The sequence below is a fragment of the Ascaphus truei genome, chromosome 6 (assembly GCF_040206685.1).
Source record: "Ascaphus truei isolate aAscTru1 chromosome 6, aAscTru1.hap1, whole genome shotgun sequence".
Classification (NCBI taxonomy): Eukaryota; Metazoa; Chordata; class Amphibia; order Anura; family Ascaphidae; genus Ascaphus; species Ascaphus truei.
The window spans coordinates 3,049,397-3,076,578 of record NC_134488.1 but is presented as its reverse complement, the minus strand read 5'-3'; the positions used below and the strand labels follow the sequence as shown (position 1 = coordinate 3,076,578).

The 27,182-nt window shown below is 41.3% G+C and overlaps 1 long non-coding RNA gene across 1 annotated transcript in view; it reads left to right on the top strand.

Annotated features, from left to right (window-relative positions):
- The first annotated feature begins 8,266 nt into the window (after positions 1–8,266).
- Positions 8,267–27,182, top strand: part of LOC142496394 (uncharacterized) — a 52,490-nt gene continuing 33,574 nt past the window's right edge. The window contains exon 1 of the long non-coding RNA XR_012801968.1: positions 8,267–8,461. This is a non-coding gene — a long non-coding RNA (uncharacterized LOC142496394). The remainder of the gene's footprint in view (positions 8,462–27,182) is intronic.

The following is a 27,182-nucleotide window of genomic DNA, read 5'->3' as shown; positions in this document are numbered from 1 at the left end:
TTCTCCCTCACCTGCTCTTCTAATCACATGCACAGGTATTTAGAGCAGAGAGGTTTTGCATTTGAGTGTCTCTCCTTAGAGCCTGGAGGCTGGGGGTATCGCTGCTCCCCTGTTTCCAGTTTCGGGGTTGACGGCCCCTCCAAGTATCACAGTACCAGAGGATTTGCCTGGACACGGGACCGAGTTCCCACCACGAACAGATAAGACCAAACAAATGTTTACTGCTGTTGCTAAAAGACTGTGCTGTATCTAAGTGACCCTAAATGAGAGAGCATTGTTTTAAGCTGGGGAACCAGGTTAGTTGGCCAGCAGCTGTTAGAGAGACTGATTCTATGTGTAGTTAGATCCCTGAAAGGGATAGGATTTTGTTTATATAATTTGGTTTCTTTTTACTTGAAATAACAGTGTGGGAAATACTGTAACAATGAAATGAGTGAACTGCTGAATGAAAGTATCTGAGTACCTCTAACCTACACATGTTAAAGCTGCAGTACCTTACTTGGATGAAAATAAAGCAGGCAGAAGCCTGAGTTAAGCAGCTTAATACTTTGCATGATCCTGTTTTGGTATTAAATAACCCTAGAAGACTGTGTCGGGAAGAACCCAGACAGACGTCAGCACTACAAAAGAGGGGCGTTTGTCACATATGGTGCCGAAACTGGAAACAGGGGAGCAGCGATACCCCCAGCCTCCAGGCTCTAAGGAGAGAGACTCAAATGCAAAACCTCTCTGCTCTAAATACCTGTGCATGTGATTAGAAGAGCAGGTGAGGGAGAACTAGAGCCATTGTAATCTGTGGTCTGGATTTTCCATCCAGCTGCCTGAGTTAATGGGAAGCTGTGGAACGGATCATTTTTAGCTATTCCTGCACTTTCTGCTCTAAAATGGGGCAGAAAGCTGCCTAACATCTTTGGACTATGTCACATAATATATATATATATATATATATATATATATATATATATATATATATATATATATATATATATATATCCGTGTGGTCGATTTGAAGTGCTGGTTGTTTAAAGTGTGTGCAGTTAGAACCAGAAGCAGTTTGAACAAGGAAGCGGTTAAACAAGGTATAGTTTATTGAAGTACAGTTTACTGTTAGTACTTCTAAACTTCATAGTTGCTAGAATGAGCAGGATTGAAAATGCCACTCAATGCACATCTTGCCACATGTATGTGCACTTGGAGCAGCTGTTCCAAGGAGCATACCGCTGTGAGAGGTGTGAGCGGGTGATCTCTTTAGAATCAGAGATTGCTGATCTGAAGAGGCAACTTGCAATATTGAGGGACATTGGCAATCTTGAAAGGGAATTAGAGCTCACTGAGCAGGTCCTTGCTTCGAATAGTGGTGCAGATGGTGGCGCTGTTAGTGAGGAGCAGGTAGGTAGCTTGGTTGCCATTAGTGAGGAGCAGGTAGGTAGCTGGGTGACAGTTAGAAGGGGAAGCAGGGGCAATAGGGAGAGGAAGGTCGTTTCTGAGCTGACACATCCCAATAGATTTGCCGTGTTGTGTGAAGATATTGGGAATGTCGGGGCAGAAATGGCAAGGCTGGGGGAGACTAATTCCTCTAGCAGCCAGGGGTATAGTTCCTCCAGCACAGTGGCGACTCAGGATGCTCAGATACAAAGAAAGATTGTGGTGGTAGGAGACTCCATTATTAGGAAGGTAGATAGGGCAATCTGTTGCCGTGATCGCATGAACCGAACAGTTTGTTGTCTCCCGGGTGCTCGGGTTCGGTACATTGCAGATCGGGTAGACAGATTGTTGGGGAGGGGGGGGGGGGCTGGGATTGACCCGGTGGTCTTGGTACACGTTGGCACCAATGACAAAGTTAGAGAAAGATGGAGGGTCCTAAAAAATGATTACAGGGATCTAGGCCAAAAGCTTAAGGCAAGGACCTCCAAGGTAGTATTTTCTGAAATACTACCAGTGCCATGCGCTACCGCAGGGAGACAGGCAGAGATCAGGGAGGTTAATGCATGGCTAAGAAAGAGTTGCAGGAAGGAGGGGTTTGGGTTTTTAGAGCACTGGGACTCCTTTTTTGAGAGGTGCCATCTATATTCTAGGGACGGATTGCACCTCAATGAAGAGGGATCTTCTGTGCTAGGGGGGGAGAATGCTAAAAAGGTTGGCGGAGATTTTAAACAAGGATGGAGGGGGGAGGGGAATGAAACAGATAATGAACTAAATGGAATAGAGGAGGCTACAAGGTGGTATGGAGGTAGAATAGGAGCAAGTGCGAGTTTGAAAAGCAGTGAGACACCCATAGTAAATACAGATAATACTAGAAAACTTCTAAGGACTAAACCAAGTGGGCGCAGAAAGGAAGGAGCAGATACGATAATAGTACAGGCTGAAAAAAAACTTAAATGCATGCTTTCTAATGCAAGAAGCCTGACAGATAAAATGGGGGAGCTTGAATTAATAGTTGCAAGGAAGCAGTATGATATCATAGGCATTACTGAAACATGGTGGGATGAAACTCATGACTGGACAGTTAATTTAGAGGGTTATTCCCTTTTTCGGAAGGATCGAACAAATAGAAGGGGAGGTGGAGTATGTTTATATGTTAAACCGGATCTAAAACCTATTATAAGGGATGATGTTTATGAAGGGAATGATGAAAATGTAGAGACTTTGTGGATAGAAATTAGCAGTTGAGGTAAAAGTATTAAGAAAATGTTTGTGGGAATATGCTATAAACCACCAAATATCTGTGAGATTGAGGAAGCTAAAATACTTTTGCAAATGGAAAAGGCATCAAAACTGGGTCATGTTTGCATAATGGGGGATTTTAATTATCCAGACATAGACTGGGGCAATGAGATTAGCGTTACAACAAAGGGAAACAGGTTTTTGGGGATGCTTAAAGACAATTATATGACCCAAATTATTGAGGAACCAACCTGGAGAGGGGCAATACTGGATTTGGTCATATCAAACAATGTAGAAGTAATAAAAAATATTCAAGTCCTGGAACATTTGGGTAACAGTGATCATAACATGGTCGCATTTGACATAAATTATCAAAAAATAGATTTCTTGGGTTCAACAAAGACCTTAAACTTTAGTAAGGCAGATTTTTTTTTTATAACTTGTATTTTATTGGTTTTCAACGCTCAGAGAAAGTACAACAGATATTCATTACAGGATCGTGAGTTTTTTACATTCCATCCATATGATAACTGAGTACAGTGTATGAACATTATTTAAACCTAACTGGGTCGGTGGGAAAGGGAATGGGTCGGCAGGGGAAGGGAGGATGGGTAGGCAGGGGAAGGGAGGGTGGGTAGGCAAGGGAGGGTGGGTAGGCAGGGGAAGGGAGGGTGGGTGGCAGGGGAAGGGAGGGTGGGTGGGTGGGAGGGGAGGATGGCCGAGTATCCACTCGAACCTATGTTGCCTAGGTTTTAGCTCCCTGAATCAGGGTTGTGTGTTCGATTATATACCTCTCCAACTACTCTACCTGATAGTGACTGACAGCCGTTCGACCAAAGATATCATCACAGGAGAATGCATCTGCAATTATTAAAGCATTATTGTGGTTATCTCTACCCCCGGGATGTCTGTCTGGGCTAACCAGGGTGTCCATACTTTTAGAAAATTTTCGCCTGAGTCATTAATAAGGTTCGTCAGTTTTTCCATCTGACATAGGTACCAAATTTTATTCCGAATTTTGGGATTGGTAGGAATTACATTCTGGTTCCAGGATGCTGCGATCGTGCTCCTCACTGCCGTTGCGAAGTGGGAAATTAGTTTGAGTTCAACTTTTGCTAGTCCTGGTATTGCTCTGTTCAATAGAAAGAGCCAGGGATCCATTGGAATTTCGAGGCCCAATATCCTCTGTAGCCAATCTTTAATTTTGGTCCATATTGAAACAAAGTGAGGACAAGACCACAGCATGTGTAACAAATCTGCTGACTCCCCACATTGTCGCGGGCACAAAGGGGAGCGTCCTAGAATAAATTTCGATAATGTTAGTGGGGTGTGATACCATCTCATCAGGGTCTTATATGTGTTCTCCTTTAATGTTACGCAAATCGAACTTTTGGAGGCTGCTGTCACCATCTGTGACCATTCGTCCATGTCTGGGCTCTCACCTATATCTTTTTCCCAATTTAACATATAGCTTAATTTGCTTGTTACCTTGACAGCAGAACCGACTACCTCTCAATACATTTGCGATGTGAGTCCTTTTGTTGACGTCTCACTAAGACAGAGCCTTTCGAATGATGTCAATGTAGGGTGAGGGTTAAATTTATTATAGAAAGCTCTGATCTGAAGGTAGCTATACAATTCCGATTGTGGGATATTTTTGTCTGAGTTAATTTGTGCAAATTACATAATTTTGTTATTACCTTCCAGATCTCCAAGTCGTAGTATAGCTTGTCGTTTCCAAATTGCAAAGTTCGCTCTATCTAAGCCAGGAGCAAAAGATGGATTATCCCAGAGTGGGATCATCAGGGTGTTTTTGGTAGTTAGATTACATTTAAATTTGGTTGCCTCCCAGATTGATAATGAATTGGTCATTGAGGATAGCTGTGATGGTATAGCTTTCCTAGCTATGTTTGGGCTCCAAATTAAGTTGCCTAGCTCCAATGGAGAGCAAGCAGCGCTCTCTAATGCTACCCACCGTCTCAAATCCGGGTTTGTGTGCCATTGAGAGATTTTGTATAATTGTGCCGCTTTGTAGTATGATAACAAGCAAGGTACCGCTAGCCCCCCTTCCGCAGATTGTCTCTGGAGTGTTTGTTTATTCAGTTTCGCTTTTCTACCCCCCCAAATAAATTTGGAGATTGAAGATTGAAGGCTGAGGATCTCGTTCAATCTGAGTGGCACCGGGAGTGCTTGAAATAGATATAGGATTTGCGGTAGTAAATTCATCTTCACGCTATTGATTTTACCAATCCAAGATATGTTAAATTTTGACCAGCGACCTATATCCTCCCGTAGGGTCCTGATTAACCTGGGGTAGTTTGCCCGATACACCGAATTATAATCCTTGGTAATATGTATTCCCAGGTACTTAATCGCTTTATTCTGCCAATTGAAGTTGAAATTAATGGAGATAAGTTTTTCTAATGGTTTTGGTACATTTATGTTTAGGGCTTCTGATTTAGATTGGTTGATCTTGAACCCTGAGATTTTATTAAATTGACCCAACAACTCAAAGAGATTGGGAAGCGACGTTAAGTGTCTGGACAACACCAGGAGGACATCATCTGCATAAAGGGCTAATTTATGTGTTTGGTTCCCATACTCCAGGCCTGTAATATCCTTATGGTCACGGATCTGAGCCGCTAGCGGCTCCATACACAGGGCAAATAAGAGGGGCGAGAGGGGACAGCCTTGCCTTGTCCCACTTTTGATCTTGAAGGGATCTGAAGGGAAGCCCTGGTGTACCACCTTGGCTGCGGGGTTGTACCCAATTTTGCTAGGTTTGAGCCCGTTAGAAAATTCTTCAGAGCTCTTTTAGTACTATGGGTTTGTGCCACTTTCTCTCCGTTATATAAATTCTCATAATATAGTTTAAATTCCTCTACAATTGTTTTGGGGTTTGCGGAGATGGCTCCTGATTTTCGTCGTATCACTTGAATACTATAATTTGGCAATTTGTTTCTCAATTTATTTGCTAGCAAAGTATCTGGCTTGTTTGCTTTGTCAAAAAAATTCCTCTTTGACCAATTCAGTGAGTTATCGGCCTGGGAGGTTAACAGGAGGTTTAGTTCAATTTTAATATCTTTGATTGTCATGAGGACCTTTGGATTGTGATCTCGTTTATGCTTTTCCAGTTGGCCTGCAGCTGTACTATTTTAGCCTCCCTTTCCCTTTTCCTTCTAGCTGCAAGATTGATCAATACTCCTCTTAAAGTTGCTTTGTGCGCCTCCCATAACGAGGAGTGGGAAGTTACTGACCCTATATTTAATTTGAAGTATTGGTCTATTTCCTCTGCTATCTTTTGGGCCAGTTCTGGGACTCTTAATAAGGACTCATTTAGTTTCCAGTTTGCTCCTGGTTTTTCTAGGCTTAATTGGGTGCACGATCCGACCACGAAATATCGTGGATTCCCGCATGCTCGATACAAAGAAGTAGTCGATTCTACTGTATGAAGAGTGTGGATGTGAATAGAATGTATAATCCCTGTCGAATGAGTGTAGTTCCCTCCATATATCTATTAAGCTGTTGTCTTCAGGGCCACTTTTAGTATGGTGGGGGCCTCTCTGTCAAATTTTCGCGGACGGCCTAATTTATCAATTTTTGGATTGAGGACTGTATTAAAGTCCCCTGCTACAATTAATGGACCCTTCGCTATTCTGTGCAATTTGCTAATAGCCATTGTGAAAAAGGAGGGGTCGCGATCACATGGAGCGTAAATTGACGCTAGTGTAAGTGGTTGTCCATTTATTGTGCCCTGTATGAGCAGATATCTACCCTCCTTGTCTTTGACCGTGGATTCTAACTTAAATGGGCATCTGTTGTTAAAGATGATCGCCACACCTTTCTTTTTCTTGGCGGATGATGCTGTATAGTATTGTCTGAAGTGTTTATCTAAAAATTTGGGGGAACTGCTAGTGCTGAAGTGCGTTTCCTGCAATAACACTACGTCGGCATGTCGCCTCTGGTAATCTGTAAACGCCAATCTTCTTTCCTTGGACAGTTCAGTCCCTTCACATTGTGAGATAGTAGTGTCAGCCCCATAGGAAATTGGATGGATAATCACATAAATCCATAGTGGAGTGTAAGATGTGTATAGCTTCAACATTTACCTTACAACTGTCCTTGCAGATAGCAGTTGGTTTTGTTTTTTTGGTTCTCCTGGTTTTGATGGACTCCTCGACCGACCTTGGGAAGGGGTAAAGGGAAGGGAAAACGGGTGGGAAAGAAATAACTTGGGAGATTCTCTTGAGGCCTTAGACCACTTCGAATCTCTTGCCTCTGGGGATTTTCTGGATAGCAGGACTCCACTGCCGTGTGTCCTACTGGCTGTACGTACTCGGCCCCCAGCGTCCCCGAGGTCTTTATCGATTGGCCTGGTTAACTCCAGGTCAATCCTTGATGGTCGCATGGCGAGGACCATGGGTGAGATACTCCCACCCCACGGCGTGGCTTATTTTATATCTCATAAACACACCAAATTAACATATAACAACACACCGGACTGTATGCAAGCATATCCCAATATAGCGTAAAGCTTATATTAATATGTTTCTCTTTACTCTTCTCAGTACTGTTTATAATCCATGCTATCTGTCCCCCACCCCTACACCCTCCCCACCCCATTTATCCTATTGTGATCAAATTGACACCACTCTATTATACTTGCCCACATACATCTATATCCATCCCATGCACTCTCTTTTTCCTTGCAATTTGTTCATATGTGGTATGGCGCCTGCATATTTACTCCTACCCTTTATAGCCGGGTAGATTAGGGGCACTAAAAGCGTGCAGGGGAGCTAGGGAGAGACAAAAGACACGTGCTGGCATGCTTCCTTATGTAGAAGAGTACTGTTTTAACACCTATTACATTTGATAGCCTGCAACATCCGTGAACTTTCAACTTATATTTAACCATTATTAACAGCCACACAGTCTAATCCTTAACTAACAGATATTCCCCTTAACTCAATGCCACCTTAGGACGCCTCCAAACAGAGGGAGGAACGAAAACATAATGTGTCAAACGGTGCAACACAGTTTTCAATAACGTTTTAGGAAAAGCTGGTCCCCTCAACCTTCTGGGCATATCCCTTGTTATTTCTGTGTCCCAGCTCCCTGCCCGCCCCTTCCCTTCCGAGGACCATCTGGTGCCCTGTTGTTGTTCCAGGTCCTCTGCATACTCTGTAGGGGGCCACAGTCTTTAGATCCATCTTGTTATACTCAGGACTTTAAACTGCTCCGGTCCCACTAGATATAATTAAAAGTCTGACCTCTCGTATGCCCCTCTATGGGATCTTGTAGCCCTCCCCCTCAGAGTGTTGGTTGCACATGTAATGTACCCATTAAACAGCTTCTATTAAGCCCCTCCGCAGACCTAGAGTCTCCTCCGTGTTTCCTATTCAATCTTTATTAATATTTGGTAGGGCCATTCAGGAATAAAGGGGAGGGGCGACCCAGCCCTGTCAGTCGACCGCCTCTTCTTTACCGGCTGTGTTTTGTGGGCTATTTGCAGAGCACACTTGCCTGCATCTCGTCTGCTGCACTGCAGGTGAAGATGTGGGGAATCCAAGATGGTCGCCGTCTCTGTCTGCAACTGTGAACTGTGAACTGTGTGAATCAAACAAACTTTAATGATTGCACTCGTGAACAAACTAACACAACTGTGGTAGTGCCCTTTTAAGCCTTAATTGATTCTGAATTGGGATCAATTAAGGGATTTCTCTGGCTGCTTACGCGTCGAGCTCATCACTCTGCTCCAGGCTGGATCCGTGGAGGACGTCTCTTCTGCCTCCAGGTCAGTAGAATCGCCCCTAAGGCCCAGTTTCTTCAGGAATGGCTCCTTGTCTCCTGGGCTTCTTAGAGTGATGGCAGCACCGTTTTTGAGCACCTGCAGGCCAAAGGGGGAAAATCCAACGGTATCTTATACCATTATCACGGAGCATTTTAGTGATTGGTATAAGGTTCCTCCTTTTAGCAGGGTAGATGGAGCAAGGTCCTGAAAGATTAACATCTTGATGCTTTCAAATTCAATTGTCCCTGCAGCTCTGGATATGTGGCAAATGGCTTCTTTTATTTTGTAGAAGTGCAGCCTTACAATTATATCCCGCGGGGGGTCACCAGCTTGAGGTCTGGATCTGAGTGCTCGGTGACATCTATCCATGTGCAGGTCTGCATCGGGTTTGTCCGGGAACAGGCTTGTCAGCCATTTTGAGATAAACTCCTCCGGGTCTGTTATCTCTTCTGGGACACCTCTCACTCTTATGTTGTTGCGCCGGTCTCTATTTTTGGCGTCTTCTTGTTTGTCTGCGATGTCATTTATCAGTGTTTTTAAATGTGCTGTTATTTTTTCATTTTTGCGCACTGCTTTGACCGTTGTGTCCAGCCTCTTCTCTAATTCATCTGTCCTGTCCCCGATGCTATTAATGTCCTTCCTCAGATCTGCTATTTCTTTCCGAAAGCAATCTTTTATTTCATTGCATACTTCCCTTAGATCACTTCTCATGACTGTCTCTTTATCTCTCTCTTATCTGAGATAACGGCATCTCGTCCTCCTCTGACTCCGTTCCCTCCAAAGGGGCTGGTGCCTCCGCTCTCCCTGAGCGTGCCAGCTTTATTGTGTAAAGCTATAGTGTAGCTTTATTAAAGTAGCTGGGTAACCCCTTTGAAGAGCGCCCCGCTTTTGGTCTCATTTGAGTGTCCTCAGCGTGTTAATTAATTTTCCGGTGTTGTTCTGCTTATATTGGCGTGCTTTTGATACGGAATAGAGGCCGTGGGTTACGGAGCTCACGGATCAAGCATCCATTCCCCTAGATCTCACGCATGCGCCTCAGTAAGGCAGATTTTAATAAACTGAGGTCTAATCTAGTAGTAATACAATGGGATGATGTTTTTGCAGGGAAAAATGTAGAAGATAAATGGGCAGTCTTTAAAACATTGTTAGAAAAGCACACTTATAGTGTATACCCTTGGGTAATAAGTATAAAAGAAATAAGTCAAAACCAATGTGGCTAAATAAAGAGGTAGGGGAGGAAATGGACAAGAAGAGGAAGGCGTTTAGATTCTTTAAGTCAGAAGGGACGGAGACATCGTATCAGAATTATAACGAATGTAACAAAAATTGCAAAAGGGCAATCAAATTAGCAAAAATGGATAATGAAAAAAGGATTGCAATAGAAAGTAAGGTCAACCCTAAAAAGTTCTTTAAGTAGCTTAATAACAAAAAAATGAGAAAAGAAAATATAGGACCCTTTTCTGTGTGAGATGGGTAGGCAGATTATTGGAGATAAGGAAAAAGCTGAGGTATTAAACAAATTATTTGCCTCTGTGTTTACCAGGGAAGAATCAAGTTCAATAGTAGTGCCGCAGGGGAAGCCACAACCTCCATATTAATGAACAATTGGTTAACTGAGGAAGAAGTTCATAAGCGACTTGAAAAAATTAAAGTAAATAAGGCACCTGGCCCCGATGGCATACATCCAAGAGTTCAAGGAGTTAAGCTTAGTAATAGCCAAACCATTATATTTAATATTCAAGGATTCCATTTCCACAGGCTCAGTACCACAAGATTGGTGTAAAGCAGATGTGGTACTATATTTAAAAAGGGAGCTAGATCACAATCGTCAAATTACAGACCTGTAAGCCTGACTTCAATAGTAGGGAAACTACTTGAAGGTTTAATACGGGATAATATTCAGGAATACCTAATGGAAAACAAAATTATTAGTAATAGTCAGCATGGATTTATGCAGGATAGATCTTGCCAAACAAACCTTATTTGTTTCTTTGAGGAGGTAAGTAGGAATTTAGACCAGGGTAATGCAGTTGATGTGTTCTACTTAGATTTTGCAAAGGCTTTTGATACAGTTTCACACAAGAGGTTGGTGTACAAAATAAAGGAAATTGGACTCAGTAATAATATATGCACCTGGATTGAAAACTGGAACATGAAAAAAGATGATCGCGCACTGCAAAAAATAGGGCTGGAGGTAGTTGTGAAAAAATAAAAATGCTTTATTAAGTATGCATAATAGCCAAAGCTAAAAAAGGGGAAAAAAGAAAGAAAAAAAGGCTCCCCTAACGCGTTTCACACCTGTGTGGCGCTTTATCAAAGGGTAACCTATGTTCCGGAGTAGCTCCCCTAAATAGCAGTCTCAATGCGGATGTAGTTTTGCGCCAAAACTCTATCAATGAGATCAGCTGGTAGGAGACCGGATATTGAGCTACGGAAGCCCAGAAGGGCAAAAATACCTCCGCATTGGAACGCAAAGTAAGGGAGTCACAAGCATAATATAAAAACAAACGTAAGGCTGATACTTTGTAACCTAAGCATAAACAAACATCACAATAACGAAGAAATTGTACAATAACAAAGTATATAAAAAAATTAATTAAAACAAAAAAAAAAGAAAAACAACATTAAATAATATAAATAAAATCATAGAACGGATCAAATGATATCCATGGAAAACAGATTGAAAACATCAATTATATTCAAAATGTTTACAGTAACCTGTAAATTAAATTTAAATACTTATAATGGTGAATACCACCTGAAACATATAACAGATAATTATGAAAAAAATAAAATATATAGAATAACATAACAAGATTAAATAAAGCTATAATAAATTAGAACATATAATTATAGATATCAGAGATATAAACTGATATTTATATCTAAACAAGCATCTAAATATAATACAATAAATAATATCTATTCAATGGCCCAAAGTGATAGATTCACACACAAAAAAAAATCGTAACTAGAAAGAATAATATGTTGGAGAAATATGTGATAAATGAGGGCGAAATGACCTAGTCAAATGAATCAGATAAAATAATGAAACATGTTTATGTGGAAACTACATATTGTAGCCGGAATCAATCATAATGCTACCATATAAGGAAAAACATGACATAAATCAATAATTATCATATTAGTCAAACATGACCATATATATAAAGATGAAACTAAATTCGTACTGTCCATATTATAAAAAATGGATAAGTTCCCAATCTTGATTGATACCAGCCGGGTGTAAGGAATCCATACTAAAAATCCAGAACATCTCACGTTTGTTGAGCATGTTCAATCTGTCACCCCCGTATTGGAGGTGGAACATGCTCAACAGCCGAAAAGGAGAAATTCCTGATACCGCCCTTTGGGCACTGTGTAAAATGTCTAGAAACCGGATGTAAAATAGTGTTTTTTTTTATGGCCCTGACGTGTTCCATAATTCTTAATTTTAAATGTCTAATGGTGCGACCAATATAGTGTCTGCCACAACCACAGTTTAATATATAGACAATATAGCTAGAATTACAATTAATAAATGTGCTCATTTTAATGTTTCTTTTAGGTTTAATGGATTTAATGTGAGTGATAGGAACTGCATATTGGCAGATCACACAATGGCCACACTTAAAGAAACCTTTTGGTATATATACGAAATGTGTTTCTGATGATGTGAGTGAAATAGACTAGGTGACAAGAAGCCCGCCAATGACTTGGCCTTTTTGAACACAATTTTCGGTCCATCATTAACAATATTTTCAAGATCCACGTCCAATTTTAGAGTATCCCAATGCTTATAAATGATGTTTCTGATTAAATCAGCTTGTCTAGATTGTTGTGTAATAAAATAGGGTATGTTGAGGTTCCTCCTGGATTGAAAACTGGTTAAAGGACAGACAACAGAGGGTTGTCATAAATGGAACTTTTTCAGGTTGGGCTAAAGTCATGAGTGGAGTACCTCAGGAATCGGTACTGGGACCCTTGCTTTTTAAGTTGTTTATTAATGACCTTGAGGTTGGGATCGAGAGCAAAGTCTCCATCTTTGCTGATGATACTAAATTGTGTAAGGTAATAGAATCAGCAGGATGTAATTTCTCTTCAGAAGGACTTGGAGAGACTGGAAACGTAGGCAGGCAGATGAGGTTTAATACAGATAAATGTAAGGTTATGCATTTGGGATGCAAGAATAAAAAGGCGACTTACAAATTAAATGGAGATATATTGGGGGAATATTTACTTATTGATCAAGAGGAAGGCAAACAAAAAACCCCATTAAGGGGAAAAAATAATTCCTTGCTGACTCCAAGAATTGGCAATTGGATTAATCCCTGGGTCAACATCCTTCCCATGTATACTTATTTGGTATATCCCTGTATACCTTTCCCATCTAAAAAGATGTCCAACCTTTTTTTTGAATAAATCTATTGTATCTGCCATCACAGTCTCCATGGGTAATGAATTCCACATTTTAACTGCCCTTACTGTAAAGAACCCTTTCCTTTGTTGCTGGTGAAATCTCCTTTCCTCCAACCTTAAGCCATACCCCGAGTCCTTTGTAATGCCCGTGGGATGAATAGTTCTTTTGAAAATTCCTTGTATTGTCCTCGAATATATTTGTATATAGTTATCATATCCCCTCTTAGACGCCTGTTTTCTAATGTAAATAAATCTAATTTAGCTAGCCTCTCCTCATAAGTTAGATTGTCCAACCCCTTTATTAATCTGGTCTCTCTTCTCTGCACTCTCTAGTTCCATAATGTCTTTTCTTAGGATTGGTGCCCAAAATTGTACTCCATATTAAAGATGTGGTCTTACTAATGCTTTGTAAAGGGGCATAATTATATTTACTTCCCTACCATCCATTGCCCGTTTGATGCAAGATAAGATCTTGTTTGCCTTTGCAGCTACTGTGGCGGCCGCCTTTATCCTCTTGCGGCCGCCACTGCGAGATTTTTAAAAACGCGGCGACGCGCAGCGTTTTTTCGGCAGTTTTCCCACGCCGCGGGTGCTTTCAATGATAAGCACCATTAGCGCTTGTCTGATGATGCGGCCACCACGCGGAAAACGCCGTGAGAAATGGAGAACATGCCCGCATTTTTCCGGGTAAGTCGGAGGATAGGAGGGGCCACAGCAGTACTGCATGACATTGGGCACTATTGCTAAACCTCCTGTCTACAAGCACTCCTAAATCCTTCTCCATCAAGGATTCCCCCAATATATCTCCATGTAATTTGTAAGTCGCCTTTTTATTCCTGCATCCCAAATGCATAACCTAACATTTATCTGTATTAAACCTCATCTGCCATTTACCTGCCCACGTTTCCAGTCTCTCCAAGTCCTTCTGAAGAGAAATTACATCCTGCTCTGATTCTATTACCTTACACAATTTAATATCTTCAGCAAAGATGGAGACTTTGCTCTCGATCCCAACCTCAAGGTCATTAATAAACAAGTTAAAAAGCAGGGGTCCCAGTACCGATCACTGAGGTACTGTACTCCACTCACGACTTTAGCCCAACCTGAAAAATTTCCATTTATGACAACCCTCTGTTGTCTGTCCTTTAACCAGTTTTCAATCCAGGTGCATATATTATTACTGAGACCAATTTTCTTTATTTTGTACACCAACCTCTTGTGTGAAACCGTATCAAAAGCCTTTGTAAAATCTAAGTAGACCACATCAACTGCATTACCCTGGTCTAAATTCCTACTTACCTCCTCAAAGAAACAAATAAGGTTAGTTTGGCAAGCTATCCTTCATAAATCCATGCTGACTATTACTAATAATTTTGTTTTCCATTACTGCACCGACACACTTTATTCGAGCAAATACCCAGTATGTACCTGGCAGATACCTGGAATGCGCCGCTCCTCACCTCTGACAAGCCCCGTTGCGTTTGCCTTCCCAGCCTGGGTTCATGCCTGGCTGACGGGCGGCTGATCTGTTAAATGATAATGATTAGGATTTAATAGGCTGCAATGCTTCGCGTGTCTACCAGATGGCATAAATTCATGAATTGTAATGCAGTATATATATATATATACACTGGCGACACGTTTAATTGAAGCACGGCTAGCACCGCAAGCCGGGGGATGCCCCGGTGTGCTAGCCGCACTCCCTCAGCGTGCCGCGCATCACCAATGCGCGGTCACGCGTCATCAGGTGCCTGCACCCCCTGCACGCGCGTCCAGGGCTCCCCGAGGGAGCCCTGGTGTCCCGCGATGTGGGGGACGGCGGCAGGGGGTTCCGGGGGACCCGGCGGACCCGACAGCGGGAGGGAGAAAGCCCCGATCGGAGGGCGCTCCTCCGCTGCTTCGGCGCGCGCCCGGCACCCTCCGGCGCGCGCCAGGTTACTGCTGCGGCCGAGAACGGGCAAATGCTCGAATAAACTCGGCCGCAGCAGTACTGTGCAGTATTGCAGCCAGCGGGAATAAAATGCTTCAATCCCTGCCTGGAAAATACCTTAATGCACTCGGGCAGAAAACAGTCACAAACCTCAATACACCCGGGTATACCCGAATTCGTGGGACTAGCCGAGCTCGAATAAAGTGTGTCGCCAGTGTAGGTATTCCTGAATATTATCCCGTATTAAACCTTCAAGTAGTTTCCCTACTATTGAAGTCAGGCTTACAGGTCTGTAATTTCCCGGTTGTGATCTAGCCCTCTTTTTAAATATAGGCACCACATCTGCTTTACGCCAATCTTGTGGTACTGAGCCTGTGGAAATTGAGTCCTTGAATATTAAATATAATGGTTTGGCTATTACTGAGCTTAACTCCTTGAGAACTCTTGGATGTATGCCATCGGGCCAGGTGCCTTATTTACTTAAATTTTTTCAAGTCGCTTATGGTTTGGTTTTGGTGTTTAAATTGTAAATTGTGTAATTTATTTTCGATTGGATTCATTGATTGTTGTTAATTTATTTCTGTTTATTTCTTGATTGTTTGTTTGAATGACATTGGCTCTTGTTTGTAATTGTTTCTTTTAGTTTGAGCATTGACTGGCATATTGTTAAATGATCCCAGATTATTTGCATCATGTGCCCACTGTGCCATTCAATTGTTTGATTGGCATTTATTATATATTTAATTGGCTATGTGTTGTATTTGATTTTGAGATGTGCTGTATTTGATTTTGAGATGTGTTTTATTTTGCTATGTGGTGTGTTTTATTATGAGATGTGCTGTGTTTTATTTAGCTATGTTACTGTATGTTTTTTATTAATATAAGTGACCCGCGGGGACCACCTGGAACCACACGTGCCGAGCGGGGTCCACCCGGAGGCCCCCAGACACCCATGGGTACCCCCCGGGGTGCACTATGGGGGCTGCAGACACCCGTCGACCTGGGGTATTAAGCCTGTATGTAAAATAATAAATCACGTTTTTATGGGTGGGCACAGGGGATGGGTGGGTTATGTATTGTTTATTGAATATGGTAATGTTTATTGTGGGAATACTGTAGTGGGGCTATTCTATGTATTGTTTTAATTGTGGGTAGCCGGGTGGGTGAAGGTGTACTGTCCCCATGGGTGGGTGTTTAGACTTCACGGGTGGGTAGTGGATGAGGGTGGTTAGGCATTCCGGGTGGGTAGTGGGGGAGGGTGGTTAGGCCTCCCGGGAGGGTAGTGGGGGAGGGGTAGTGGGGGAGGGTGGGTTAACCACTTAATTACTTTAGTGGTTTTTAACCTCTAAAGGTGATTAAGGGGTTAGGGGACATTAGATTGTCACATTTATTGTTCTGTATTGGTTTTAGCAACGGAGAACATGGACGGGATAAGGATGAGGATGGCCTTCATCGTGGGTGCCTGGCAGGGGTGAGTGCAAGATGTATTTACTTTATTTATGCTGCTTATTGTATTTTAAATGGACAAATGCACTATTATCCATATGTGGATAATAGTAATTTTGACCATTACTGTACTGTATGTGTTAGGGTGTGTGGGGGGGGGGGTGTATTTATTTAAAAGTATTTATGTATTTTTGGGGGGGGGCATGTGATTGGTACTGCAGGCAAGCGGGGACCCCCGGACACCTGCAGGGACCACCCAAGGGCCACCGCCGGCCTGTAGTATAATTCTTGTGCATCAAAAAAAATAAGATATGTTATGTATGTTAGGGGATATAGGGGTTGTTGGGGGCACAGGGTGTGTGTGTGTTGTATATTGCAATGTTTATTGGGGGCAATTGTCCCCAATAAACATGCTATTGTGCCTTAACCCCTTCATTGCCTTAGTGGATTGCCGCTAAGGTAATGAAGTAGCTTTAATGTCTTTTTTTTAAATAGTGTGCGGGAGTAGGGAGTCTCCTGAGCTGAACCGCTTCATCAAGCTCTGATTTTAATGGCAGTTAACACCTTATTGGTTGCGATACCCAACATTGAGGCTTGATGAATCTGCACCATATGACTTACATTGTTCACTACTCTGTATATATATATATATATATATATATATATATATATATATATATATATATATATATATATATATATATAAAATTTTCAACAATACTAGTATTGTAAAATGACACAATTGTAAGAGCTCAAATTAGTGCTTATGTGCGGGGAAGTGCGTGGCCTCTGTAATGGTGGTGCCTCCCTCTCCCCCCCCCAGAAAATCACACACACCCCAGTTTGCTGAACCCTGCCCTAAGGCATACTTTTCTTCATGTAACAGCAAGTAGAGAGGAGTAGCTATCCTAATTAAGCAATTCTTTCCTTTTCAGGAAAAAAAAGTTAAAAAGGTAAGGAAGGCAGATTCCTATTAGTGCAGGGAACACTGCCAGGAACCAATGTTGCCTTGATCAACATCTATGCCCCAAAGGACCATCAAATTGATTTTTTAAAGGAAATTATAGAGGAATTGAGGGTTTTAGCCGACTACCCCTCATTGTGGGGGGAGTTTTCAACTTGACCTTTAACCCGGAGTTAGACAAGTCAAATATGACTGTGACAAACGCCCCCTTTTGCAGCACTGACGTCTGTCTGGGATCTTCCCGACACAGTCTTCTAGGGTTAATTATACGAATAACCGGCTCATTCAAAGCATTACGTTGTTTAACTCTGGCTTCTGCCTGCTTTATTTTCATCCCAGTAAGGGACTGCAGCTTTAACAGGTGTAGGTAGGAGGCACTCAGACATGAACCTTCAGCGGTTTACTCAATATGTTATAATATTTCACACACTGTCACTTTAAGAAACCAAAAATAAATCATATAAAGAAATCCTATCCCATTCAGGGATCTAACTACATAGCAGAATCAGCCTCTCTAACTTTTGCTGGGCCAACTAACCTGGTTCCCCAGCTTCAAACAATGCCCTCTCATTTAGGGTCACTAGATACAGCATACAGTCTTTTAGATACAGCAATAAACATTTGTTTGTCTTATCTGTTCGTGGTGGGAACTCGGTCCCAAGTGTCCAGGCAAATCCTCTGGTACTGCGATACTTGAAGGGGGCGTCCTCCCCGAACTGGATGCAGGGGAGCAGCGATACCCTCCCTGCTCTAAGAAAAGAGACTGAAAAGCAACTCTCTCTGCTCTAAATACCTGTTCTAGTGATTAGGAGAGCAGGTGAGGGAGAACTAGACCCATTGTAATCTGTGGTCTGGATTTTCCATCCACCAGCCTGAGTAAATGTGAAGCTGTGGAATGGATAATTTTGCACTATTCCTGCACTTTCTGACCTAAAACCAGGCAGAAAGCTGCCTAATATCTTTGGACTATGTCACAATGACGAATATACAAAACACCCAAACACTAAAAACAAAGCTGCAAATTCAGATCTACTGTATGATAGTAGACTTCCCGCTGACTGATCCTTTGCAAATACTGACCCGGCTCCCAGAGGGACTATACCGTCTACTAATCAGCACATAACACATACTTGAGACTGGAAAACTTTTATATCATCCCCAAAATAATACACACTGTGTATTCAGCAGATATGTGACCAATCACATGGTCTGACAACGCACCTATAACTATACAACAAAGGACCCCTTTACTTTCCTCTAGGAAACCTGCATGGAGACTTAACTAATCCATGTTCAATCACATAGAGGTAGATAAGAAGATTGCAGAATCCCTTAAAGAATATTTTGAGATAAATGAGGGCAGTGTAGACTCATATTCAGTATTATTAGAAGTCCACAAAAGTTTTATAAGAGGGACCTGTATATCAATTGATACAGAAACAAACAGAAAGAGGGCAAAAACACGGGCAATGAAGGACTTAATGGAAGCAATTGGAACAATCTCATAAACAAGCACCCAGTAAAAAGATATTAGACCCTTAATTGGTTGTGCTAAATGCTAAAAAATTGAACACAGAAATGAGGGAAGTGATTACAAATCTTAAATGATCAAAAGCCCCAGGGCCAGATGGCCTACCCAATTTATACTACTACAAAATATATTAACCAATTGACCCCACATATACTCAAGTTGTTTAACTCTTTCAGGGAAGGGAAAGAGATTCCTCAGACTATGGCAAGAGCTATTATAGTGGTGACCCACAAAGAGGGAAAAGATCCCCTTAGATGTGAGAGCTATAGACCAGCAGCACTACTGAACTCAGACATGAAACTGTATAGTAAAATTCAAGCTACTAGAATACATTTCATACTCCCTTGTCTAATCCAACATGATCAAGTAGGATTTATAAAGAATAGGCAAGGGTCCAATAACACAAGGAAAATTATTAACATCATAGAACTGTCGGTCTACAAAGTGAACTTTGATAAGTCACAAGCACTAAACCAAATGCTGCCACACCACGAAGTGAAACTCATTCAACGTAATTTTAAATATTGGGAGAAGAAGACATCCCTCAAATACTTGGGTACTAACCAGAACATATCATTCCTTATTCAAATATAACTACCCATGACTCTCTACATGAGATAACTAAAATGAATATTCTCTTCAAACTTCTATATCATTTCAAACTCTTCCAATCCAGATCCCCTACAAGGTGATTAGGAACATACAAAATAGATTTTACATTTTAGTTGGCAAACCAAAAGGCCACGGCTAGCGAGATTAATTTTACTAGGCCTAAAGTCAGCCTAACAGTCCCAAACCTACAGAAATGTTATGTAGCTGACAAATAACTAGTTGGTATACTAACACCAATCAGTATAGATGGGTAGAAATCAAAAGGCTACAATCTGGAACTAACTGCAAGACTGTGTTTGACAAAAGAGCAACATTTAAGGTTTAAAACCACATCCCCAACATCCTGTTCACAGTTACAATCTGAAGGCAAGCACATGCTAAATACCCCCTCCACTCAATACCATCTAAAATGTCCCTGATCATTGGAAACTCAGAATTCCAACTGGGCATGGAGAGGAAACATTTTGAGATACCGTATTAGGTATTAAGGATATTGGAGACCTACTATGTAATGGGAAACTGATGGAATATGCAGATCTACTGTATATACTAAATACGAGATTCCCCATACATAATTCTTCCAGTACTTAAAGATCAGACATTATACGCACTAAAAGATTCACACTCAAGATTTCCCTAACTGCTCACATTTTGAGAACATCTGCAGGTGCAGAGTATATCAAAAGGGTCTCATCTCGACCTTGAATCAACTAGTCCCAGAAGGAGATTCCCTTGCAAAAAATTATATGATTGGATGGGAGCAGGATTTCCAAATTCAAATACCAATGACGATTGGTGTAACATATTGGATGGAGTATATAGATCCTTCATATGTACCAAAACTTGAGAAAATGGATTTAAGATCCTATTCAGGTGGTACCTATCCCAAAGAATCTAAGCCAAATTTATCAAGGGGTGCCAGATCTATGTTGGAGGAACGGTTTAGATATAGACGACATGGCTCAAATTTGGTGGACATGCTAAAGTTGTTCAGACTCTGGACTAAAGTTCTTGATTTACTAGACGTCTAATGGAGACCAAAATTGAAATAGATCCTCTCACATTCCTTCTAGCAAAACCAATAGAATCACTGCCAAGGCATCAGAGTAATCTACACTCACATGCAACAAGACGGCCCCTTGATGCCACAACTCAACGCCGGGCACCGGGTGACTGCAATGTAAACAGAAACAAAACAATGGCATATTGAGGAAAGTTTATTGCAAGTACTGTAAAAATTTTCTCGGTGCTTGCTAAATTTTCTTGCTTTTTCCTTTGTTCAATTAATGTACAACAATATATTAACACTCTTGTCCTCCAACATGCTTCCCGGATGCTGTTGTGAGACTAGTCAAACAGAATAATTCTAATAATTTAGCAGTAGGCCTAGCACACTTTATTTTGTCAAGCGCATTTGATTTTGGAGTTCCGACATTATTGCATCTAGATTTTAAATATCAACCTCCAATGACACAGATCATTAAGATTTAAGAGTGCAAGACAAGGGGTGCGCAAACTTTCCCCCGTGCACACCCCTGCCTGCTCTCCTCTGCGGTTCGTGCCCACCCCGCGCCCCCTCCCTTCCTGCTCGGCTTCAAATGACGGGTTACCATGACGACGTGTCACTGGAAGGTAAGGTAAGTGTGTTATAGAAGCCTTGCGCTGTCCCCCGGCATTTAATTTAGGTGCCTTGGCGGAGAGTGCGGGACCTCTATAACTCCCGTGCCCCACCCAGAAAATCTTGTGCTCCCCAGTTTGCGCACCGCTGTGCTAGACCATAAAATGGTGTACTTTTATCAGTGAGACTTCATTGTGTCAAGTGTGGCAAATTGAATAATTGCTCCAAAAACAGGTGTCTAATTTGCATCATTCTAACTACACATGACTACGTCAGTGTATCAAGGTAATTTGCTCCAAATTAGGGAAGGAGATTATTATGAATTAATATAATTAAATATTATAATGAGATGTATCAAAAGTTACACCTAGTAGCATTCATTTTGGCATAAATATATATTCTTGATGTGGTGGGTGTAGGAGTTTGAGCTAACTGGGAATGTGTGTGCGCAAGTGTAAAACGCAAGATTAACAAGATTCATACATACAGTATGCCACTGGTGAAAATTTACGCAATTGCAACATTTTGCAGTGTAGTAGAAATTAGAGATAGAGTGAGCACGCAGGAGACTTTAAATGGAGTTCAAAAAACTTCTGCTGTATTTAGTACATCAGAGCAATAACAAAGCAGTAACATTTCAGGACCATCCTGTCCCTTTCTCAGACCATACATAGGATTGTCCTGAAACGTTACTGCTTTTTTATTGCTCTGATGTACTAAATACAGCAGAAGTTTTTTGAACTCCATTAAAGTCTCCCGTGTGCTCCCTCTATCTCTAATTTCTACTACATTTATGTGGATCCAGCCTTGAGACGCCGGGGTCAACAGAGGGTGAGCATCAAAGAGGAAAACTTTTTATTATTTATATCTTTAAGCATTGGTGTGCCACGATTGTACCTTCATTATACTAACATTTTGCAGTGTGTTTTGGAGCACATTTTGATATACAGTATATGCCCGGCAGTCTGCTGAAACAAATATTACCTCCAAAGACTAACTCTAAATGACAGGTCTGTGTTTTGTTGTTATTATAGCTGCTTACTAGAGTAAAGGCTTGAACAAAGAATTCATCAATAACACGATGGCACTTAAGACCAGGCACACAGTTTTCACAGTGGTTTCTGTTTGACCTAAAATATACATTTAAATATATATTCACATTCTCTTGCACCTGTTTTGGAAACCGCAGTCTCTGCACTTCAAACACCCAGATGCTGGGTCTGGACCGTTGGCACAGAAGTTCAAATGTAGGTATTACAAATAACATGTAAAGGGCCTCACGTGAGCATCAACATATTGTGCCTTTACCTTCATACTTGAAGCTCTGAATTATTTCATGAACACCTTTTTAATTAACCATTTGCTTCCAATGCATTAACTAACAATTGCTTGGCCTAAAGACTGCAAGGAGATTAATTTCCTAACTGTGAAAATGGAGACCAAAGAGGTCCGTAAATTATTACCTTTGACTTACAATAGAAGTAAAGCATAGGCCGGAGGAGTACATGATTTTCCTATGCTCACAAACATCTGCTCCACTTAACCTTTCATTGTGACAAAGAACCCAGTGACAGCTTCCTAATTTAACTACATGCACCCTGCCAGCTTCTCAATTTGTGCAGTAAATTGGAACAGTTCGTACAGTGCAAGATTCCCCAATCCATTACAAGCATCTTGCCATCACAAATACCCTAAATGTAAATGCAAAACTGTGATATCTCAGGCACTAATAGCGCTATCTTTAAAAGTACAGTCTCCTGAGAGAGATATAGAAAAGCAAAGCACTTCTAAAAATATTTAGACACCTGTTTTCATTTCATTTTAATCAATGGTTGCACTGGTTTAAAGATTTGCAGTTCTGTTCCTGACTACAAATGTTATGCTTAAAAAAGGGAAAGAGGCTTCCTAAAATAAATTAATTTATCTAAAAATATTAAGTGGAACTATTAATCTGTCATTAAAAAGAAGTGGTGTTCTGGAATTGTAAATTAAAAAGTAGTAATCCGTACATCCCACGTTGACTACTGATTTTAATTTCTTTTTAGAAATCAGGTTATATATGAAATCATCAAGCAACTCAATTCTTATATCTTATGGAGACTGTAAAAGACATTTCATGTCCCCCAAAAATGTAATACAAGCAGATGTATCTGTGCTTGTACAGCACAAGAAATGTAAGAGTTAACGCACAGAGCATAAAAAAACTTATTGAAAGGTGACTAACATAAATATCTTTATGAAAATAGCACCTTCAAAGCATACACATGGCAACACCCCATTGCAAAACTCCACAGAAAAAAGCTTTTCGTCATGAGACAAATTCCCATGCACAGTGGAACAAGAAGCGGCTTTGTGGTTAGGGCACTGACCTGTGAGATTAATGGAAGACCCTGAATGTGATAGCACCCACTTACTTTGCAAAATGTATGGTAGCAAAAAAATAGGGCAGCATCTCAGTACTGTATGTGGTTTCAGCAAATACTGGGAATACAGATGCAACGGCCGTAATTCGAACATTTCACGTGTTGTATCCTTTTGCTTACTGGGTCATGGTGCGTGATTTCTTGAAATATTCTCACGTTAAGACGCGAAATTACTAGTCTTTTGATCGAGTGCAGAAAATAGCATTTTAGCCTTGTGACGGTGAGGGGGTAACCAGGCTCAATAATAAAGATTAACCCACTTGGTTCCCCCTGATCCGTGTTTTGGGGTCCTAGAGTGTCAGCTCTTGGACTTGTCTGTTGCACATGCATTACTGTGACTGTGTAAATTATGCAACAATAAAGAATGTTTGTGTTTTTGCCTTTCCAGGAGTGCCAGCAAGCAGAGATTGCTAGGCTAGGAATTTCAGGGTGGGTTTTGCGGAGAAAGTCTTTTCAGATTGTGGCTATGTAGCGGGGTCCCCGAGTTACGGGATACCCAAAAGATGTACCCGGGAATCAGGTTCGATTCTTGGATACATTGAAGCATAGTGCTCCGGTCAAAATCCTACCCTGGAAACATTCTTGCGACTCACCGCCAGGAGTCCCTGCTTCAGCCCAGACAAGAAAGGTAAAAAGACATGGGGGATCAAGGTATCACCAGAACAGTACCGGGGTCCCTAGTATAAGGAGGATGCCAAGTTCGTGCACAAGTCACCCCGACTCGGGTATAGGGGTGGCGGGGGTGCTCCAGCTATGTGATACAGTAAAGCTATGAGGGTTCTATTTGTGTGCCGAAAGTAAAGTCAGGTTTCTACAGTGTGGCAGGGATAAGGCTAGTAAGAGTAGAGGGAAAATCTCCTTATTCTATCCCTGACACCAGAAAGGGGGACTTACAGTAGACATTTTTAGCACAAGATACAGTGTAAAGGTATATTTTATTAAAGGATTGTATTTAATAGGTATATATGCTTGTAACCTGTATATGAACTGTGACATTTCCAAGTCCCGGGTTCCGAGAGACCAGCTGGCCACCATGCGTGGTGCCTCTGTGTCTGCTCAGACATCCTGGTATAACAAAAGGCTATCTGGCCACCATTTTCTCAGCCTCAGACTTTGAGGAGCCTTGCACAGCGGAGGGCTCAGTGTGCTAAGAGGCAGAGGTGCCAGGTTGGCGCATGCCCCTTAGCAGAATTTAAATCGGTGCCCGCCCAGCTTCAGAATACCGGCAAATCGATGATAGGCTGGCAGAGAATTTCCCACACATTGATTGGCTGTAGTGTTTTGTGAATGGGACTCCAAAACCTATAAAAAACCTAGCAGCAAATCGGGACCTCAGATTCTAAGCACCAAACCACCAGCGGCAAATTCAAGATCCCAAATGAAGCTCTGAGAGAAATAGACGTGAGCCGGCTTCAGAGATTTCAAGGCGAGAAATGTTCTAAGTCCCGCTTTTCAGTGGCCAAGTTTTGAAAACGGAACGTAGCGGTCGCGGCTGGAATTGCATGCCAAATTGAGTTCCAGGACTTTTGTGAGTACCTCCCGGTCATTGGAAAGGGCTCATGCAGACTTCATTCTGTAGCCATTTGGACTAGGAAAGTTTAGTTTGTTAGCCCAGATCCCCAATAAGCGTGTTTTCTATTGCATATTGTGATCCATTGTGTGTATTGTGTTTTCCTGGAATAAATTACAATTTATTTTACCTTCTTGTTTTGCTCAATTATATGATCCCGGTATAAAAGGTGTAAATTGCCTGGTCTCCTGTGACAAGCGTTGTCTGTAATGCTGTCGAGAAACTGAAGTGGGCGATCGGCAGCTGTCTTAAAAATCTAATTGCAATTCAACCTGTCATTTATTGCCATACAGTACTTCAAGTGTGTGTAATTGTAATTTGAAGATTAACATTATGAGGTCATACAGTATACATGGGAAATAAGTCCTTTCTGAGGCACCTTAGCCAAAAATACAAAAATAAAATGTCGCCTCTTCTGTCGAATGTAAAATATGTTTTCCGCGAATGAGTGTTTCTTAAATTGGAACCTTGTTGAAACGCATATGCGTGTTATCACATTTCTGAGCATGAGTGTATGGCAAATTGGAAATACATATGCATGTCATCACATTTCTGCGCATGCATGTCCTGATGTTCATAATTAAATTACTGTACAGTAAGATACAGTGCATTTCACGGAGTCACTAGATAAAGTATCTGCTAGACAGTAGTACAGTACTACTGCTGTTAGTGTATCTAAATAGTAACAAACACTTTTATTTTCTAGCTTTATACTGTATTTTGTACATACGGTCTTCTGTACAGTATACAGTATCAATTACATTTCTATATATTTAAATGCCTTTAGAACTTTAGGTATAGTACTACTGTAAGTGTATAGACAGTAAAAACATGAACACACAAAGTATATTTAAAGAATGAACATTTTAATTTGGACAGGATAATAAAGGGGAAAATAATAATAGAACAATACAACGTCGCCTCTTCTTCAAAATGTACAAGCTTGTCTTTTCCTTCTTCGCAATGGCTGGTGCTTCTTGGATATCTGAGTCTGTAAAGAAAGAGACCATATTCTATATTATCAATTGCACGGTACATTATGGTTAAAAAACGCCTACATCTTCTATCAAGTTTTAAGAATGAACTACTGTACGCCAAGAGTCAATGATTAATTGTAATTGGCTACTCAAAGAGGACTTATTCAACCAGTGTGTGTTAGTGCTGGTACAGTATACTAAGTGTCAGACTTTCAAGTTAGTATTGCCACAACAATGTTACATTCTAGTGGGAAAATAAATTCTGTGTATCCTCAGTTAAAAGGCTAAAAGGAGCTAAAAGGACCATGACACCAGTACAGACCATAATTATTCAGAACTGTATCTTCTGCTTTTTTTGGGGGGGGGGGGGAGACTAAGCTTGCATGACTTTGTTTATAGCACTTTACATTAGGACTAGAGATTTACATTAGGTTTTAAGGGTTTGGGGAGAAGGGACGTGGCATGCATGGATTGGAGCACTGTGTCTTGCCTGGCAGTATTGCCAGGAGAGTTTCCTGCACCAATGAGGGTTTTTTCCTGCGCGTTCTCTTTGCCCAGCTCCAGACATGCAAAAAAGAAAATAAGAATTAAATAATTTTAAACAACCAACTGTCTTTTTTTTTAGATTAAAAACATTGGCGGCACATCTATGATTTTGAAATAAATGTGTAACTAGTAGTTGTCAAACAGGTCTCAGGACTTCCAGAGAAGAGCCCTAAGGGCTTTGATGCTGTCTCTAATGGTTTTCAAAGTTAACTTAAAATTAAAATAACGCTTCACTTCCATAATTGTTCTTCTTAAATTTGCAGAAAGACCATCTTGTGATTATTGTCTTCATAATTTAATTTTTGGTCCACTCGCTTTACATCTCCAAACTGACGTGGTGTTTAAAGATGAACTGGGCATATTTCTGAGGTAGACCACCACATCAGATCTTGTATTTCTCACGGACGCTCAGGTGCAGGTCTCACAGAATGATGTCTGGGACCAGTACAATCCTCGGTGCTGAAGCGGGTGTGCTTCTGGCAGCAGTAGATGGTCTGGGAGTATGCTTTCCTCCTGTTGTGGCCTTACTGGGGTTGTCATCGCCTCCAACAGAAGGGTATGTGTGTATCCTTGAAGCGTGAAGGTCAAATCGAGGGATTGAGTGGGTGCATGGGAGGTATGCAGTTCCTCCATGGAAGAATAAGGCACCACAGAGTCACCCTCCTGCTCCTGTGTCGGACATACAGGG